This window comes from Globicephala melas, chromosome 17 (assembly GCF_963455315.2).
Source record: "Globicephala melas chromosome 17, mGloMel1.2, whole genome shotgun sequence".
In the NCBI taxonomy this organism is placed as follows: Eukaryota; Metazoa; Chordata; class Mammalia; order Artiodactyla; family Delphinidae; genus Globicephala; species Globicephala melas.
The window spans coordinates 20,763,359-20,776,860 of record NC_083330.1 but is presented as its reverse complement, the minus strand read 5'-3'; positions in this window follow the sequence as shown (position 1 = coordinate 20,776,860).

Below are 13,502 nucleotides of genomic sequence, written 5' to 3'. Positions count from 1 at the left end.
GAGTGCTATATGAAACAAATAATAGCATAACTCAGAATTAGAAAAACTCAGAAATAAGATACCAGAACTTAGAAAATAATTATATATTAAAGGGAAAAAATAGTATCTGCAATGAAGACTAAACTAAAAAGAAACCAAGAACAAATAAACACAACTGATAACACTTTAAAATCAATTAACAATGAAAAAGAAGAAAAAATTAAAATTTATAAGAAATGGAGAAAAAGATAAAGTATTTGAGGGAAATTGACAAATACTGAATATGGACAAAGAAGATCCAAAGACAGATAATAGGATTTTCTAAAAAGGAAAATCAGGGCTTCCCTGGTGGCGCAGTGGTTGAGAGTCTGCCTGCCGATGCAGGGGACGTGGGTTCGTGCCCCGATCCGAGAAGACCCCATATGCCGCGGAGCGGCTAGGCCCGTTAGCCATGGCCGCTGAGCCTGCGCGTCCGGAGCCTGTGCCCTGCAACGGGAGAGGCTACAGCAATGAGAGGCCCACGTACTGCAAAAAAATAAAAAATAAAAAGGAAAATAAAAGTGAGGGAAGAGAGCAAATAAAATTGTATTTCATGAAAAGTGTTCTGACAGAAATTAACACATATTGATTTAATACATTATATAACTAAGAAAAAGTGATCTGCAAAGACCAACACCCAAAATTCTAGCAAAATTACTATAATTTAGAGAAAAAGAAAATATCCTTTTGACATTTATGAAAAACAGCATATGTTTTATAAGACAAAAAAAATAGGTTAACATCAATACTTTTGTCAACTTCTTAAGTCAGAAGAAAATGGAAGAACATATTTAAGGCACACAAGGAATTAAAATGTGAACTAAAGACTTTCTAAGTAAACAGATTTTCAAATACGAAAAGAATAGGCTTATCAACAAACAAGAATGTAAGATATATTCTTGATATGTCTTTCCTGAAGATTCATCTACTAGAGAGTAAACTTCAAGCATTCAAAATTGTTAAAGAGACATGAAATTGAATACAAATTGTGAGTGTTAAATATATAATTAATTGTATAATTAAGATTAAATCAAGGTTAAAGATGAGAAGATTTTATATAATAGTTATATGCTCTGACAACATAGATATAGTGCACCTATAAAAAATAGGAGAAAGTGTACAGCACATGAAAATAATAAATTCAGTAATTTTATTGTTAGTCTTAGACTGTTGCCTGTGTAAAACAAATAACTAATAATAGAATACTCTGATGCTATTATTCTCTCTACCTATAAAGCCAAGATTCACAGTGTGGAAGGAAAAGATATTGATAATAGAGGATGTTATGTAATCTTTTTAGTCTTGAATTGGAGGTATCTGTATGAATCCATGATGATTATATACACACGCACATATTTATGTATATATATATAATATAAATATCTTTTTATACCTAAATATAATTATATCTAATATTATTTATATCTACATATAATTTATTTCTGTTATTTATATACGTATATTCGCTCCATCTAGAAACAGTATGCAACTGAGTAGCAATGATCATTCTCTGTACCTAGAGTGTTCTCTTAAAATATCATTGTTCACATACACACACATGCAAAAACAGAGTTCCTTGGGGAAATGTCTGATTGTAGGATATGTCAAAATGAGAGTATAACATCTGGTTACACCAAAGAGCAAGAAAGAAATTACTACCAGAATCATTTCACAATGAATCCAGCTATGAAGAGAGAGAAACCAATGAGCTTCAAAAAAGGTAATAATTGCATAGGTTGAAAGCCATCAAATAACTTAAATCCACAAATTCATAATATTATGATACAAACACTGGTGGATAAACTCACCTGAAGGGTTATTTAACCCTATGTCTTTTTTTCTGAGCTGGGAAGGATCAAAGACTAGGATTACCAATAACAGCACATGTGGTATCTTCAAGTTCTTGACCTCCACACAGCATTGTGGTCACAGACTAGTCAGATTTCTTACATGACAAACATCATACTGTATAAATTGGTATAGTTTGAAAATCAATTGTCTCGCTGGTAAATCCTCTTAGATAGATCATTAGTTCATTAGGTACATTTTCTATGTGTCATACTGCTACAGGTAACAGTTGCTACATCGTCCACAGTCAAATAACAAAAGTCTTTTTTTTATCTGCTGTTCTTCTAGTCATCTTGATGTTGTTTTTGTTTTTTCAGTTTCAGCTCATTGCCCAACCTCAAAGCCAATACCAAATGTTTCAGGATTTTGTTATGGCAGCCCTTCATTTCCAGGTATTAAATAACTGTTTTTCTCTCAGTTTAGAGACATAAAATAATAACTATTTTATTATACAACTTTGGTGGGACAGAATCTTAGGAAAGGCATGGAAGGTGGAGGTTTTGCTCTGTTTCATGATGATCAGAGTTTCAGTTTTGAAAGACTTGAAGACTATAGGTGACTTGACATCTTGGGATTGGAATCATGTGAAGGTTCATTTACTCATATGTCTGGTGCCTTGGTGGGGAAGACAGATTAGAATTGCTGACCAGAGCACCTGAAATGGCCTCTCTATGTGGTCTCACTTCTGACAGCATAGTGACTTCAAGGTAGTTAGACTTCTTAGTGGGTGGTGGCTTAGTGCTCTAAAACTAAGTGTTCCAGTGAGCAGGGCAAAAGTGCATGCACTTTCTATCTTAACTTTGTAAGTCATACAGTATCATTTCCACAACATACTTTTGGTTATAAGGAAATCGCAAGTCCACCATGTTCAAGGGAAAAAGACATAAACCCCACTTCTTATTGATAAAAATCTGATGGTCACATTGTAAATGAACATGTAGGATGAGGGTTATTGTGTGGCCAGTCTTTGGAAAATACAACCTGTCACAGAAGCACACAGACATCATTTGTGTCCTGAGGAGAGAGGCACCATCACATAATAGTGCATGCACTGTATTTACCAAAACTGATCAAAATCTGTCTTATTAAACATATCTCTTCACATTTCAATAGGCTGAAAATGTACAGACTATCTGACCATAACAAAATCAAATTAGAAATCAATAATAGAAAAACAAAAATTTTCCAAATATTTGTAAATTTAAAACATGCGACTAACTTATCAAGATTAGACATTACTTGAAATGAACAGTAGTGAAGATATGTCGTACCAAAGATATCAAAGACAATTCTTAGAAAGAAATATGTAATGTATACTAGAAAATCCTGTAGATTTTTCTAGATATTGGCAAACAAATTCCAAAATGTACATGGAAATGCAAAGGACCTAGAATCTAGAATAGGAAAATTCAAAACTGGAAGACTTACTAGCCATAAAACTTATTTTCAAACTACAGCAATTTATACAGTATGCTGTTTGTACAAAGATAAATATTTTAATGGCAGGGAATACAGTTTCCAGAAACAGACCCACACATACATGGTAACCTGATTTATGACAAAGTCACCTCCACAATTCAGTGGGGGAAATGATTTTCTTTTCAATAAATGATGGTGGGTCAATTGAATATTCATATGGAAATAAAATGGACCCTGACCCTACACAAACCATACACAAAAATTAATTTCAGATGGATTGTAGAAATAAATGTAAAATCTAAAATAGTAAAGATTAAAGAAGAAAACAGAGGAGAACATTTTCATGAACTTAGAGTTAATATTAAATGGTTATAATATAACATCACTAACAATAAGACAAATAATTGTAAAAATGTAATTTATGAACATTTAGAACTTATTTTCATCAAATACACAATAAGAGGGGAAGGTCAAGCCACAGAGTTAGTAGAGATATTTGCAATGCATCATTCAACAAATGATTCATTCCAGACTATGTAATAGGTCTTACAAATCAAAACCAAAAAGACAAAGAAGAGAACAAAATGATGGGTAAGAGTCATGAAAATACACTTTATGAAAGATATCCAAATGGCAATAATCACATGAAAAGGTACTTTATAATATTAGTTATCAGTGAAATAGAAGCACAACCATAATGTGATATCCCAAGGATCCTATGAGAATCGCAACCAGAATTTCAAGTATTGTGGAGGACGTGGAGCAACTGAAACTCTCAGCAATTTCGGGTAAGAATGTATACTGGTAATCCACATTGATAAAAAATGTGGAGAGTATCTACTATAGCTAAAAATGTATTACCCTGTGATCTAGCAATTTCAGTCCTAGGAAAAACCTGAACATAAATGAGCACATGTGTTCATTCCATGAAAGTTGTATTCTTAATAATAAGAAACTGCAACTAATTCAAATACACGTCAGGTGTACAATGGATAAATAAGTCATGGATAATTCATACAGTAGATACTCAAGAGCAATGGGTGGGGAGGAAGAACTGAAGCTACATGCAGGATATAGATGAATCTTATAAACCTAGTATTTAGGAAAAGAGGTTAGACATGAAAGAGTGCACTGATGTACATGAAGTTACAAAGCATGAATATAGAGTAATAGAACTCAGAACTGTGTTTCTGGAACGGGAGGGAATAATGGCTTTCTGAGATATTGGAACCCTTCTGTAACTTGATTTTGGTGGTGGTTACAGAGGTGTATACATATGTGAAAATCAATGAGCTGTACCCTTAGTATTCACTCACTTTATTCCATATAATAGGTACATATCTTAGAAAAAATTTGTATGTGTTCATTAGGAAAAATATACTAGAATGTTCAAAGCAGCCTTAAATGTTTATCAAGAAAATAACTAAATTGTCACATTTTTTACATGAGCCATAAATATACAAATAAAGAAATGAGAGTTATGCATAACTAAAATTAGAAATTGTGTACTTCAAAGTTGCAGGTTTGAGGGTTGCAGAAGGATACTTACTTGTCCTATGATACACTTGTGGTACCACTTACTTTATACAAATTAGAACCATGCAATAGAGAATTACATATTCATGTAGTAAAATTATAAAGCAATAAATAGTGAGTAACAAGATCAGACCAATATTTTGGAAGGCTATTTTGTAGCAATTTAGATTATGGATTGGATATGAGATATTACTAAAAGAGAATGGGGGAAGAGGTATTGATTAAGTGGGTAAAAAGTTGATGAGAAGAAGATTAATAAGAATATATTCAATGGGAATGGAAAAAGAGGAGAGACTCATAAAATATTTCAGCAGGAGATCAATAGAATCTGTTAATCCATTTGAAATTGGAGGCAAGAAAAGAGGTAATGGATATTTATGAAATATATACGCTTTATATGCCCAGCCTCTATGCCAGGTGTTTTACATATGCTATGCCATTTAATCCTGATAATAGCCTTGTGTGATACACATATTTATTTTTATTTTACAAATGAAAAAAAAATGATTCTCTTGCAGGTTATTTAATTTGTCCAAGGTCAAATGACAAGGAAATGGTGATGCCTTATTCAAAGCCAGGTGTGTTTGATTCAAAGATCATGCTCTTTTCACTTCAATATGAATCCTAATATATCTCATAGCATTTGAACATTGCTGCCTTGGCAAATGCTGATGCCATTAATTGAAATAGGGAATTCAGAATATTAGCTTGTTCTATAATATATAGAAGGGGAAGCTGATTGTTAGACATGTTTTAATTCTGCAAGCTGAATGTCCTCTAAGTTAAAAGTAAAGGTCTAGAGCTGTGCTATCCAATAGAGTGGTCTCTGGTCACATGTGGATATTTAAATTTACATTAATTAAAACCAAGTAAAATTAAAAATTTCAGCTCCTCCTTCACAATAGTCACATTGCAAGCACTTTGAAAGTCACGTGTAGATAATGGCTGCCATACTGGACACCAGAATTGTTCAACATTTTCATGGAAAAGTGTATTGGATCATGCTGTGATCTAAAGTGATCATAGAGCTTGTATCCAGCAGTCATCTCTATGTTAGACTAGAATACATAACTATGAACACAATTATTATAATAATATCTCCCATTTATTAAAGTTCTTGGCATGTGTCAATAATTTTGGACCGATTATCTTATTTATCCTTACTGAAACTTTCTGAAGTCAACACACATATCATTACATGTGAAGAATGTGAAAGAGACAAAAGGTTACACAAACTTTCAAGAAAAAAATTTAGAAAGAAGAGCCTATATGATAAATTTAAATAAATAGCTAAAAGAGAATATCATAAATGAAGCTGAAGGAAAAGTTCTTTTTCAAAAAGGGGTGGTCCTCAAAGTCAAACGTTGTAAAGATATTAAGTATTCAAGCTGGTTCTAGATAAAGAAAGAGCTGTTGGATTTAGTATTGAGGGATCTCTAATGATCTTAGAGAGGGTCTTTCAGTAGAAGCTTGAGCAAGCTACTGGGAGTAGATTACATCTTCCAGAAGTTTTCCTATGAGTACAAAAGAGGTAGTGGCTAAAGTAAAGGGGACGTTGGAAGACAGGTTGCTTGTTTGTTTGTTTGTTTGTTTTTTTAGTGCATAGACATCATTGAAAATAGTTGTAGTTGGAAGGTTAAAAAGTTAGTGGAAGATGAATTAACTATTCAACAAGGAATTGATAATTAATGGTACGAGGTCTTGGGGGAAGTAAAAGTTGCAACAAGGGACCAGCTGGGTTTAGAACAGAATAGATCCATCTTCCCATAAGAAAGAAAGGGAAATGATAGATGAAAGTATGGGTACTTTGAGAAGAAGGGCTTGCTTTTTTATGAGTGTATTTTCACAAAAACTGTCTTTATTGGAGTCTAGGAATTGTCTCTACCTTATATAATCTTCTCTGAGAAATCTTCCCTGTTGTCTCCCCAAACGAGGTTCACACTCCTCCTGGTTATTTCTAGGGCACTCAAATGCCTCCAGTTGTACGGAGAGCACCCCAGTGACTCTCACTATGCCCAGCAATAAGTCTTATTTTAATGAAGGGATGAATGAGCCCTCGTGGGGATGGAATGAACTTTATTATTGTTGTCACCACCATGAGGGTAAAGCAGAGTTAGAGATTAATAATTAATAACTTAGATCTATTTAACCTTCCTAGATGTTGCTGTTCAAAGTTGAAGTGAAAGTGAGGAAATATGGATTATGTATTGGAAATTTTCAAAGGATGAAATTCACTTCTATCTCACTTGGTCTTTCAGGATGTACATTTGTATGATTTTGTGCTTTGGCATACACATGCACTCGTATGCATGCACACACACTGTGTCATTACCAAATGCGATTTGGTGTTTGAATTCATAACACTGAGTCAATTTTCTAGTGGATAAACAATAACAAGGGATAGTGGGTATATGCAATTAACATATGAAAACCTTACCTTAATGACGTAAAGCTCCATAATATCTCAGAGATAAAATGTTTAGAAATTACCTAGTTATATAATTTTATTCCATAAGTGAGGCATAAGATTTAGAGAAGTACATAACCTGTTGAAAAATCATAGAGATAGTGGTTAATTTTTAAGCGTGGGTCACTGTGTGACATATTTAAGCAGAGTTCCATCCTAACATAAGGGCAAGTAGTGAGTGATAGCTGTGTTCTAGAAAAGGAATTTTCTGAACTATTTATTCTGTGATGGTTGATAATATATATCATATTTTATTCTTCTAATGTGGTCAAAAATCTGCACTAACAAAAGAAGGAATAATCTTTTTTTTCTCAGAATATTTCCTGATTTAATTGAAATTCATTTTTTTCCATTCAAAAGCATGAGATATTTAGTATAATACTCAAGCTTTCTCCCAAATAATCTTTGTATACTAATCATTGCACCTATATTTTTAAATTAAGAAAAAGTCATTAGTTTTTACCTTGAAGTACTTTAAAAGCATTTCTGGTATACTTTACACTTATATAGGAATTATAAACAAAAGAAAACAATGTAAAATACTTCTCTAATTTAATATCCATCTGTGTTAGAGAAAGGTATTGCCATAACTTTGTGTTTCCATCGTATTCAGACACTCTTCAATCACAGCAAAGAATGTATGACTTTCTAAATTATGTCCAGAATGTATCTTACAGGTATTTTAGAAAATTTTCAGTAATTTTAAAGATTTATAGAAAAGACACTATGAAGAAATTATTCTGTTGATACTTAGAGATTGTTTTTAATTCTACATTAAAATAAATTAAAATTTTTTAATAAAAAGTTATTAAAATTTTTAATAAATAAAAGTGTGTAAATGATAATTTCTCCATAAAGTTTTTGGTACTTCCTTCCTAAGTACCGACAGTGATAAACCAATGTCGTTGCAAATCATCTAAAATATGCCATCTTAAGCCTGATAACATGCCTTATTCAAAACAACTTCAATTTTTTGCACTTGTTTTCATGAATATTTGAAAATTTGTCTCACCATCTCATCTCTTCAATGACAATAAAATCCAAGAAATAACTTTAATTAATAAAGTTTCTGATATTTATACAATTATATTACACAATTTAACAAGAGCTACATCTTTCCATCAATGTTTCATCTTTTATTAATGAGTGTTTTGAGGAGACACTGATCTGATTTATAATATTCTGAAACATGTTGGTATTTACTATTCCAAAATTTGAAATTGCAAAGACATGGGAATCAACTCATAAACTCACAAATTAATATCATCTTTATCCTTCCTTTTTGGACTGAATTGTGGAAAGGTTTGTTGACTAGCGGTTCAAACATCAATGACTTTCCCTGTAGGCAAGGAAGGAAGAATCCAAGTTGAAGGCTTCTGTTGGTGGAGATAGAGAAAATAGCAAAAGCTTTTGTCTGTTTCACAATGGAAAAAACAAAACAAAACAAAACCTGCAGTACTTGAAGAATTCCAAGTTAATAGCTTGATTCTCCATCAAAAGAGTTGCCCAAATTCTGAAACTATGTGGAATGGAAGATTAAAAATCTAACCTAAAGCCTCTGAAAAGCAAAGCAGATTATCAGACATTCTCAAAATGCTGAGAAATGATCATTAAAATTCAAGTTATACTGGTAGAGGGACTATAGTGAAAACAATACGCTCTCATCTGAAATCCCTGGAGATCTATGCCTCAAAAATGAGGCAAACCAAAGGTAAACAGAGTCATACCAAAACTGTGGTCCAGTTTAGAATCAACATAATCCCTGATTTGATTAAACTTATAGCGCCCACATCTATCTGCCACTAGAGGAAAGGATAGATCCTCTTTGGAGGAAGTTAACATTATTTGGAGTGATACTTTTTTTTTTTTTGTAAATAAAATATATGCCATTCAGTGAAAATTACAAGTCATTTACAAGTTCTTATCATTGACAGGAAATTAGACCAAATGACCAAAGACCAAGAGAAATAACAAGAGATGAAAATATTGCTGTTATCCAAAAGAATTTTATAATAATGATTTGTATATTCAAAAATAGAGGTAATGAGACAAAAACAATTTTTTTTAACGGATAATTTCACCAAATATTCAGAATCTATAAAAATAATCAAAGGAAATTCTAGGATAGAAAATCAGATTAATGAACTTGATTCTAGGACTGAAAATCAAATAAATGAACTTGAAGCCTCAATATATGGTTTTAACAATTTTGTAGTGAATAAACAATAACAATGGAGTGTGAGTATATGCAATTAACATATAAAAAACCTTACCTTAATGACATAGAGCTCAATAATATCTCAGAGATAAAATAAAATGTTTAGAAATTAACTAATTATGTCACTTTAGTCCATAAATGAGGAATAAGATTTAGAGAAGTATGTAACCTATTAAAAAATCATACAGATAGTGGTTATATATGGGTTTAGCAACTAAGGTAAAATAAAAGTCAAGATTGTTAGATTTGAAAATGGGTCAATAAAAAATTTGTAAACTGAAAACAGCAGGAAAAAAATGAAAAATAGAGGTGAGAGCATAATACCTATAAATGACTCAGTCAATTTTTCTAGCTTGAATGTTGATGATGTCTCAGAAATACAGAAAGAGACAAAATCAACCTCTGAAAAGTTGATCAAAGATTTTTCAAAATGAAAGATGTATACCCATAGATGATAAGCAGGATAAATACAAAAAGCATCATGCCTACCATAGTCAAATTACTGAAACATAAAGACAAGAAAGAGATAAAGCCAAAGAAAAATGAGAAATAATAAGACTGAGAGTTGACCTCTCACCAAAAACAATGGAAGTTGAGGAAAAATTATATATTTAAAATACTGAATCCAACAACCACCAACATAGCATTATGCAGTTGGAGAAAATAGTTTAAAAATTAGGGCAAAATAAAGACACGTTCAGACAAATCACAGCTAAGAGAAATCACTAGTAGCTCTTCTTTACAAGAAATATTAAAAGAACTCCCTTACGCCAAAGAACAATGATCCCCGAGAGAAACAGTGCAGTGTGAGACATAATAAATATTGACTGTACAAAACAATAATCATACTATCTCCTAGAGTTTAAAACATATGAGAAAACAAAACAAAACAAAAACCCGAAACAAAACAAACAAACAAAAAACCCAAAACCCTGATCTCAGTAATGCAAAACATAGAAAGGAGGTAAGCAGAGTTAAAGTATTCTGAGGTACGAGCATTATTGGCAAAGTAGTAAAAATAATAATATTTCAAAACCTTAATGAGTTACAAATGCATGGTTTAATATTTGGGATAAACATTAAAATAATAATAAAAAGAATGTAATTAACATGTTAGTAGAGGAAAAGCAAAAATGTTATAATACCTTGTGTTATACAAAGGAAATCAAGGAACCAGACAAGAAAGTGGGTAAAATAGATGTGAAAAACGGAAAACAAATAGTAGGATGACTAATATAAATGCAAACACATTAATGATTATTGGTAAATGGATTGAATACTCCAAATAAAAGACAAACATTGTCATAATAGATAAAATAAAAACCCAAGGATTTAATGCTTATAAAAGACATGTTAATTATAAAGATAGAGATTGAGTGAGTGATAAGATGGAAAAAAAATAGCAAACACTGGTAGCAGAACATTTAGAGTAATTTCAGAAAAAGAAAACTTAAAGGAAGGCAACATGGAGATAAAAAGGGACATTTCATAATGACTTGTAAAGCACCATGAAGAGATCAAAATTTTAAATTTGTTCACATCCAATAACATGTACACAATCACTCCAAGCTAAGTTCAAAACCTGGCATACGAGAATTATGCAATAAATGACACCTGATTTTGAAATTCATTGATAAAAGAGAAATAACCATTATTACTCTGTTAGCCCACATTTCATTTTATTTATCTATTCACTCACTTATTTATTCACAAGATAGCAATTGAATGTATACTATCTTCCAAGTACTGTGCACTGAGTGGACAAACAGATCTGTATTTTGCATTCACAGAATTTACTGTCAGAGCAGGAGATGGATATTTAAAATGCACAGTTAAATTCATATAGAATTATTCTGTGAGGTATGATTTATAGACAAATATTATAAGAGGAAATAATGGCAAATAGCTGTTAACCCTATTATGTGAAGTCTCATCATAGGGCCTGGTGTGTTGCAGTTGGTCAATGATAATTATTGTGAAATTTAAAAGTTATTAACACGTTTTAACATTCAATAAGCAGCATTATTTTTCACAATTTGTTTTTTCTTGTTTACATACTGATCATAAATACACCACAAATCTCCCATTAAATTCCACCTGTATAAAATATGGGAGCATGGAAATATTCTCCAGTGGAACTTCCACAGAGTATGTTTACATTTAATTAATGACTTTGACAATAATTTAAAATTCAGAACTCTGAAGTTTTTCTAATTTGAGTTATGGTAGAATTCATAAATTTAAATATTTACATGATTATTTTTATTTTTTTGTATGAATTTGATCAGCCTATAAGAAAATAGGTATGAATCAAAAGTTTCACATTTCTTTTTCTACAGAACAAAAAAGGAAGGATTGAAAAGTCATATTTATAATTTCTAAGCTGTGATATTATGTGGTTGTTTTTTTAATATCTAAAAATTTGTCAAAGATGTGAGACAGTAAACCCCAAACAATCCCCACACAAAAACAAAATGTGTGCTCTAGCAGTGCACAAAATACCACCGGAAGTTACACAACATTTCTTGGCTTGCAAACCAAACCATTATTGAATTTTTTTTTAATTTAAAGAGACTCTATGCTTCATGTTTAAACTATTTTTACATACTCTCTTATTGCAAATGTATGTTTCCCTTGCAAAACTCATCAGAAGTGGAAATTGATCATTTTATTTTGTGCTGTCTCTTCAGTTTGATCTAAGTTCCATCAGGAAAGGAATTGTTTTGTCTGTTTGGTTTCCTGTCATAACTCTCTAGGGTCTTAAGAGGTACCTGGCACATTGCAAGTGACAATACATATTTGTTGGGTAAGCAAAATGAATGAATGAATAAATTACATTTACATAATAATTTTATTTGGATATATCACATAAATATGAATATATATATTTGAAAATTATGGAACAAAATCATAGTATGAATGAAAAGCGACCTATGAGGAAAGTAACAGATTCAGAAATATTTGTGGTTCTAAGTGAATGGTACTACTCTGACTGGTTTCTTAAAAATAGAGTGCACAGTTCATATAAGGAAATATAAACAAAAGACACTACATAACCATGGAGATACTATTTTAAAGAGCCTACCTGTTGCCAGTGTATATATTTCTAGTCTTTATTTGAATAAGGTGTTATGGTTTCTTTGATGGATGTCATCAACTCTGCATATGCATATATATGTGTGTGTATATATATATTTTCAGATAAACAGATACAACAGTATATGGGTAACACCTATGAGAAGAAAATATTGTGAATGAGCTACTTTTAAGAATATATATCATTTCTCTGAATTTATAGAAAAAAAAATACAATCTCCACATACCACCAGTAAGATTTTCCACTGCTGCTCAAACAAAATGGAATTCATTTGCACCTAGCAGTTCATGCATGAACTGAATTCTTTTCAAATTATCAGAAGCTATGATATTTTCAAGTAAATGTTAGACTAACCTGTATTAAAAGCTTCTTAGGGATTTATTACTATTAATCTAAAGTAATATTGTAGAGGATTTATATCATGAGTATATTTTGTAAAAGTAAAGATTACCTTGTCAACTGTAGTGCTTCGATTTTTCTCTGTAAAAGTTATTGTGAGTTTTAACTTTCTAATTTTGTAGACTTCAGTACAAAGGATACCACATTATATAGAATAGTATAGTACAAAGAATAAACATTCTTGATTATTCATCATGCTGCTACAAACTTTACTGTAGCTTTATTAATACTTTCTTAATTTAATCTCGAACTGTAAAGAAAGAAAGAACAATATTGTAATGTGATCATAGGAAAATTTTCATGGCTAGTGTCAGTTTCTCTTAGGGGAAGTCCAATATATTCTGTCAAAGAATTTGCTGGTGTGATAGTTAAAAAGAAAGCAATAAACCTAACACACTAAAATAAAACAGAAAGAGAAAATCTTGTAATAGATTGAATGAGAATTTCTATTTCTGGGAAAATTAGACATGTTCTGTGGGTACAACAATCTGAGTTTGGCA